This window comes from Phocoena phocoena, chromosome 10 (genome assembly GCF_963924675.1).
Source record: "Phocoena phocoena chromosome 10, mPhoPho1.1, whole genome shotgun sequence".
NCBI classification, from domain to species: domain Eukaryota; kingdom Metazoa; phylum Chordata; class Mammalia; order Artiodactyla; family Phocoenidae; genus Phocoena; species Phocoena phocoena.
The window spans coordinates 77,755,627-77,763,507 of record NC_089228.1 but is presented as its reverse complement, the minus strand read 5'-3'; the positions used below and the strand labels follow the sequence as shown (position 1 = coordinate 77,763,507).

Genomic DNA, 7,881 nt, shown 5'->3' with positions numbered 1-7,881 from the left:
TTAAGGGAAATGTATGAGAATTTAAGAGAAAAAAATACAGGAATCTAAGCAAAAGGGATCTTTGTGACTACTGTGTGGGGAATGGAAGATCAAGGGTGTGTACTTCTAGATAAATCCAGAGGCTGCTGGAGAATTACAAATGAGAGATGACGTTACTTAGAGCAGATTCCTGCAATGGATATGAGAGGAACTGGATGGATGTTAGCTGCACGTGGGTGGCAGAATCTACACGAGTTGGGGTCGCTGTTATGTGAAAATTAAGAGAAAATAGCACAGAAGTACCAATGGATAGTGCAAGAGTCCCTCCTCCTCTCCACCAGGTAAAAGCCTAGCTTGCTCACACTAGGTTTCTAATGTTCCTCGGTGATCTATTTAAGATTCTACAAAGCTATTCAAGTATCATATTGGAGGTTGACTGTCAAACGCAACTTTGTGCGGGAAGTTCATTTAAAGTGACTTCAGAAAACTCCACCACCTTCCCCCGGGGAAGGGAAGACAACTGTGTCCCAGCTTCCCGAGCTTAGACAGCCTCACCCCGTAGGGGGTGGGACAGTGGGAGGCTGCCACCTTCACCCCCGGCCCGAGTCACGGAGACAGTTGGGGTGAGGGTGAAGTCGACGAGGAGGAGGTATGCAACCGAGTGGCCCGTGACCTGCGGGTGGAGTTCTCGGCCGGGGAGTCATCGGAACCTAGAAAGGACTCGCTACTCTGGCCAGATGGGGACGGGTCTCCCGCCCTGCCGGATAAACGCAATGGCATTTTCTCCGCGGATGCGGGCGGCAGAGCCCAAGCCCGGCGCTGGTCAGGCCAGGTTCTCTCAGTTCTCTGTTCACTGCTGTTAGCCATCCTCCTCGCCTTCCTTCTCGCCATCACCTACCTGATCGTAAAAGAGTTACATGCTGAAAATTTGAAGAACGAAGATGATGTACACACTGGACTGTTAGGATTCTGGACTCTACTTATAATATCCCTAACTGCTGGATTCTCCTGCTGCAGCTTTTCTTGGACAGTGACTTATTTTGTTTCTTTTGAACTGTAAGGCCAGCAGGTCCGGGGAAGGGCCCAGGGAGCCAGACAGAACCCCCGCCAAAGTGGCTGATGCAACCCACACCTGACATTGCCACAACACCCTAAAGATTACCAAAAAAGGGCTGCTTCACACAGCAAGCACCTCCCCTGCGTCCGCCCCTATAAATTTTGTTCGTGCCTGCACCGGGGCGCGACTTCTCTGGCCCCTTTCTCTCGGACCAGTGAACCTCGCCCGGGAGCGTTCCCAAATAAAGCTTGTTTAAGCTCTTCTCTGTTTTTGGTGCCATTCCTTACATTTGGTGCCGAAACCCGGGAGGGGTACCCAGCCCCACAAATTACCGCGGGACCACCCCTCCCGACCGGGGACCTCCGCTCACCCACCCGATCCGGCAGAAGCGGGGTAAGTCCCTCCTTCGTTCCCCTCGACCCCCGGGGTCCCTACCCACCAGACTCCCTGTCCTTAACCGCGGCCGCGTCTGGGACTCCTCCGTCTTCCCTCCGAGCCTCGGGCGATTGTGGAGACGTCCCAACAGCCTGACTGCTCTCCAATCCGCCGTGACCAGATATTGAGACCAGAGACGTCTCTCTCTTTCTCTGTTCACCCGGGGACAGACCGGAGGTCATGGGTACTTCAGAATCCAAACCAGATCCTAAGACACTCCTGGGGTGTCTCCTGGCCAACTTTACAAAACTCGGCTTTTCTCAAGACCTCCGCCGCCGCAGGCGGCTCATATTCTATTCCACCGAGGCCTGGCCACAGTACCCTCTAGACAATTAATCTAAATGGCCTCCTGAATGGACTTTCGATTTCAACGTTCTCCACGATTTAGAGAATTACTGCCGCAGGACGGGTAAATGGTCCGAGGTCCCCTACGTCCAGGCCTTCTGGTATTTACGCTCCCGCCCTTCCCTCTGCGTGGATTGTTCCACTTCCCAGATCCTTCTTGCCTAACAGACATCGCCTACATCCAAGCCCCTAATTTACTTTGACGATGACCCCTCTCCACTCACCGACCCACCCGAATCTCTCGCCTCTCCCCCCTCCAGAGCTCCTCTCCAACCCCCACCCTACCCTGGACGGGCCCCTCTCCCTCCTGAGCCCACCCCAGCGCCCCCCACCACTCCCCCGCTTCCCCCCGGCAACCTCCCCCTTGGCCCCCCCCTTACCCCGCTTCTTCTCCCTCCGTCTCTCTCTCATCACCCCCTCTCCTCGCCAGTCAGCTCACACACCCGCTCTCACCGCCACGACTCCCAGGACCCAAAACTTCTCTGTCCCTTAAGAGAGGTGGCCAGAGCGGAAGGGTTAGAGTTCATGTTCCCTTTTCCCTCCAAGATCTCTCTCAAATAGAAAAGCTATTAGGCTCCTTTTCTGCCAGCTCCTCACGCTACATCAAAGAATTTCGCTACCTCTCTCAAGCTTACGATCTAACCTGGCACGACATCTTTGTGATCCTATCTTCTACTCTGACCCCCGACGAGAGGGAAAGAATTCAAACTGCTGCCCGAAACAACGCAGATCAGGTCCACCTCACTGATTATGCCCGTCGGAGCCACTGCCGTTCCTGGCACCGATCTGGGCTGGAGTTAGCAGGACGGCCAAGACGGTCGCCACAAACGCGATCTAATGATCCAATGCCTCTTGGCTGGTATGCAGGCTGCCTCCCGCAAGATTGTCAACTTCGAAAAGCCAAAAGAGATAACCCAAGAGCCCAATGAAAATCCAGCCGTTTTTCTCAACCGTCTTACAGAGGCTCTCTCTACACCTGCTTGGACCCTGACACCCCGGCAGGCACAACGGTCTTGGCCACCCACTTTATCACCCAATCAGCCCCTGATATCAGGAAAAAAGCGGGCAGAGGACGGCCCCCAGACTCCCATCCAAGACCTGGTAAAAATGGCCTTTAAAGTCTATAATGCCCGTGAGGATTTGGCAGAATCCAGCCAACAGGCTCGGATGCACCAAAAGGTGGCCCTCCAAACCCAAGCCCTCGTAGCCACCCTGCGGCCGGCCATCTCCCATGGACACCATCCATGGGACCTGCCGAAGGCAACCCCACCAGGTGCCTGCTTCAAGTGCAGAAAAGAGGGGCACTGGGCTCGCCAATGTCCCAATCCCCGGCCTCCTTCCTAGCCCTGCCCTGGCTGCGGGCTAAGAGGCCATTGGAAAAGTGACTGCCCTATGGCCGGCCCTCCCTCAGCGCCTCCACGTGGAAGGTGGACCGACCCGACGGCTCCACCACTCGAACTCCTGGGACTGGCTGACGACTGACAACACCCGGACTCGAAGACCCTCATCACCCTCGCCGAGCCCAGGGTAATGCTACAGGTAGCGGGTAAGTCCATCTCATTCCTGGTGGACACGGGGGCTACCTATTCGGTCTTGCCTACATATTCCGGGCCAGTTTTTGCTTCCCAGATCTCGGTTATGGGCATCAACAGTAAGCCGTCCTTCCCGCTCCAGACCGGCCCCCTCTCATGTTACATCGAGAGGCTCCCTTTCACTCGTTCTTTCTTAGTCATACCGTCCTGCCCGGTTCCTCTGCTAGGTCATGATGTTCTCTTCCAATTAGGGGCCCCTCTCCAACTGGCCAGACTTGATCCCAAGGCCCCCTCCTCTCAACTCCTGCTCCCCCTCCTCGGCCTGGCAGCAGAGCCCTCTCCCTCCTCTCTTCCTCCTCCCATTTCCCCCAACCGGATAGACCCCCAGGTCTGGGATACATGGAGACCCATAATAGCGACACACCACCCCCCTGTCCTAATCCGTCTTAAAGACCCCTCCAAGTTTCCATCCAGGCCCCAATTCCCCAACTCTGAAACTCATCTAAGGGGCTTACAACCTATTATCACCAGACTCTTAGACCAGGGGCTCCTCATCCCCACGGACTCTCCCTGCAACACCCCCATCCTGCCTGTCCGCAAGGCCTCAGGAGATTACCGCCTGGTCCAGGACCTCCGACTGATCAATGAGGCGATAATTCCCCTCCACCCAGTTGTGCCAAACCCATACACTTTGCTCTCCCATATTCCCCTGTCCACCACCCATTTTACGGTCCTCGATCTCAAAGACACCTTCTTTTCTATCCCCCTACACCCTGATTCCTACTTCTTTTTTGCTTTCACCTGGACAGATCCGGATACCCAGGCTTCCCGCCAGCTTACCTGGACGGTTCTTCCCCAGGGCTTCCACGATAGCCCCCACCTCTTTGGCCAGGCTCTGGTGCGGGACCTTGCTTCCTGCCCTCTCACCCCCAGTATAGTCCTCCAATACATGGATGACCTCCTCCTCTGTAGCCCATCTCTCAGCCTCTCAGAACAGCACACTGCTGACCTCAATTATCTCGGCTCTCGCGGCTATCGGGTCTCTCCAGCCAAGGCCCAACTGTCTACACCCTCAGTAACCTACCTGGGAATCCACCTTACCCCCACAACAAACAGCCTGACAGCCGACCGCACCCAGGCCATCCACGACCTCCAACCTCCAGAGACAGCTGACCAGATTCTCTCCTTTCTGGGCCTGATAGGATTTTTCCGACACTGGATACCTAACATTGCTCTTCTTGCTAAACCCCTATATTTGGCTGCTAAAGAAACCCCCCAAGGACCCGTTACTTCTCCCTCCACTGTTCGACGGGCCTTTCTCACCCTCAGAGATTTAGAAAAAAAGAACCTCACAGTTTGCTATGGCAGCCGCCCAAACTTAACGAATGATGCCACTCCCTTACAACTCATCTCTCCCTGTAACTACGCCAATGGGGGCCCCACCAGGCTTGTTCTTTTGTGTAATGGCTCCCTTACAAAAGAGGTCAACTCTTCCTCCCCCTTCCCATGTATCCCCGTCACCCTTGTTCCACAACTCACATTATGGGGCCAAGCCGAATTTCTCTCACTTACCACACAACTTTTTGGCCAACAAAAAAGGGCCATCTTTCTCCCTATGGTCGCAGGCATTTCCCTCGCCTCCTCTCTCATCGCTGTGGGCATCGGGGGAGGAGCCCTAACACACAGTGTCTCAACATCCCGCGACCTAGAACAGAAACTCCAGCTAGCCATCGAGGCCTCTGCCACCTCCATCACCTCCCTCCAGCACCAGATCACGTCAGTAGCCCGAGTTGCCCTCCAAAATCGACGCGCCCTGGACCTTCTGACAGCCGACAAAGGAGGTACCTGCCTCTTCCTACAGGAAGAGTGCTGCTACTACATCAACGAGACAGGGGTCATTGAAGACAACGTGGATGCTCTCCGGCGCTTAAAAGAACTACTCCAACGCAGGGAGCGACAATCCACCTCCCCCATCCCCGATTGGTGGCGGTCCACCCTCTATACCTGGCTAACACCAATCCTAGGCCCCTTAATCCTTATCTGCATCCTATTCATGCTTGCCCCCTGTTTCCTCAGGTTTCTCCGCAGCTGCATACAAGAAGTCTCTCGGGTGGCGGTAAATCAGATGCTCCTCCACCCATATACCTTACTACCCACAGAACCCCCCGCGGCCGCCCTCCCCTAACCTCCGGACCGCTGGCCGCCTGACTCCCTTCCGGCGCCCCCGTACAGCAGGAGGTAGCCAGAGACCAAACGTCGCCCCATTACAGCAAAGAAGTCGGGATGTAAGGCCAGCAGGTCCGGGGAAGGGCCCAGGGAGCCAGACGGAACCCCCGCCAAAGTGGCTGATGCAACCCACACCTGACATTGCCACAACACCCTAAAGATTACCAAAAAAGGGCTGCTTCACACAGCAAGCACCTCCCCTGCGTCCGCCCCTATAAATTTTGTTCGTGCCTGCACCCGGGCGCGACTTCTCTGGCCCCTTTCTCTAGGACCAGTGAACCTCGCCCGGGAGCATTCCCAAATAAAGCTTGTTTAAGCTCTCCTCCGTTTTTGGTGCCGTTCCTTACATGAACCAGGAATGTTTCCTCCTACTCCTCTTTCACCTGCCAGGTTCAAGAAACTGACTGGACATTCCACGTGGGCTATAGTATGGCAATTTTGAATGGCATTGTAACTGCTCTTAGTGTAGCTCGGTGCCTCATGTAAACCCACACAGAAGCAATATTCTTGACAAAACTTAGTCATGATTGCTTTGTAATAACAGGGAAGAACATCATTGCCTACTCAGAAGACCAAGAAACCTGCTCCTCATTATGTGGTTCAGATACGTGTCATATCATCATCATTATGGAGGACCTCCTAAGCATCGTTCTAGAGCCTAGGCATTGGGAAATATCTAAGTATTAAGTTTCAAGTAATGCTTAAAAGTGTAAGATGTTTACCTCATCTTTTTACTTTTGTGTGCATTGTCCTTATAAGTTGTAGAAAACATTTTAATGGAACTCAAACTCGAAAACTTGGATGCAGAACATCCTGTATCAATGCCTGCCTTTCCATGTATATGTATATACTACAGTTTTTGCTAAGAAATACTGATAGTACTGTTTGAGATAGAAATATTTATTTATTCATTATATTAGGAAAGCAAACAATGCCTACTACTTTGACATTTTACAGAAGCTACTTTTAAATCAGAATATTTTGTTTTCGATATATAGAAGGTGCATTTATATTTTTTAATGGGCTATGGTTCTTTATGTGTTTTTTTACATATTTTCCTACTATATCTTGAATTTGTATGTTTTTAAATTGTTACATCTAGGCAAATGTAAATGTTAATTTTTAGCTCGTGCAAACCTTAATACCTACCGTTTTTAATAAGTATCTTCTCTTTTAAGAAAAGCACACTGGCCTGAGTTTAAAACTAAGTAAACTTATTATAAAAAAAACTGAAAAAAGTTTAATTATTTAAGCCATGAAAATATTCAGGAAATTTAAAGCTATTCACTATTTCCATTTTCACAATTGCAAATATTTATCATGGTGTATATATGATTACTTCAACAAAACTGATATTATCTTGTTTTTAATAAATATAAACCTGAAATTTTTATGTTTAGAAATGCTTGAACTAGTTTGTTTTTAATCTCCAAAATTTGGTTACCAAAATAGAAAAGGTATTTTGATACAGTGTGTACATGTATAATTTTTTAATGTATAGTTTCCTTATTTTCCTATTTAAATGTTCTTTTGTAATTGTGCTGTTTTGTTTTTTCATAGTAATTAAGCCTTAATTGTTCCCACTTCCTTTCTAAATACCTGTTTAGAACAGTCACTTCAATTTTAGAAAGATGGACTATTTTAAATACTGTTTTCCCTGGCCACAGAAAAACCTACATTAGGATAGCATTGTGTAGCAAAAACACAATGCTTATTCAGGCCAAATGGGAAATGAGTATCTGCAGTGTGTTCCTGTTATCTGCTGATTGTTGTTACTGAGTAAATGATTTAATAATGTTTCAATCAATCAATAAATAAAGTGACTTCATAACGGGGTCATGAATACTAATCTTAACCCAAACCCAAAAGATGATCCCAAATCACCACCTCAGCCTACTTCTCTCACAGTTCCTACCAGAGCTGTAGTTCAGGTTTGGGCTTTTTTTTTTTTTTGCTATTTCTAAAATCACCTTGCATGAGTTTTGGTAATTAACAATCAACACTTACCCGTTTTCTAAAATTACTACTGAACTGTAGTTTTCATGTCCTAGAACTTTAGAACAATTTTTCTCCCCTTACTGACAATTTTGGTTTCTGATTTCAGAATCCAGACAGACTCTGGATTTATCCTACTCCTTAGTTTTCAAGTTTGAACCATGGATATTCACATGTTCTAAATGCCAAGGTGAATTTTCTGGAGCCCCTTTTCTCTTTGTTTCGTTTGGCCAGCAGTACAGAATTTGTGGCATTTGTCATCCCTGATTTTCTATATTGTAATTGTTGTCTGCTTCTTCTTGCCTTAATATC

General features: G+C 49.7%; 1 pseudogene; it reads left to right on the top strand.

The window, feature by feature from the left end:
- The first annotated feature begins 284 nt into the window (after positions 1-284).
- LOC136129640 (ADP-ribosylation factor-like protein 6-interacting protein 6) lies at positions 285-6,060 on the top strand (annotated as a pseudogene).
- Positions 6,061-7,881: the final 1,821 nt, after the last annotated feature.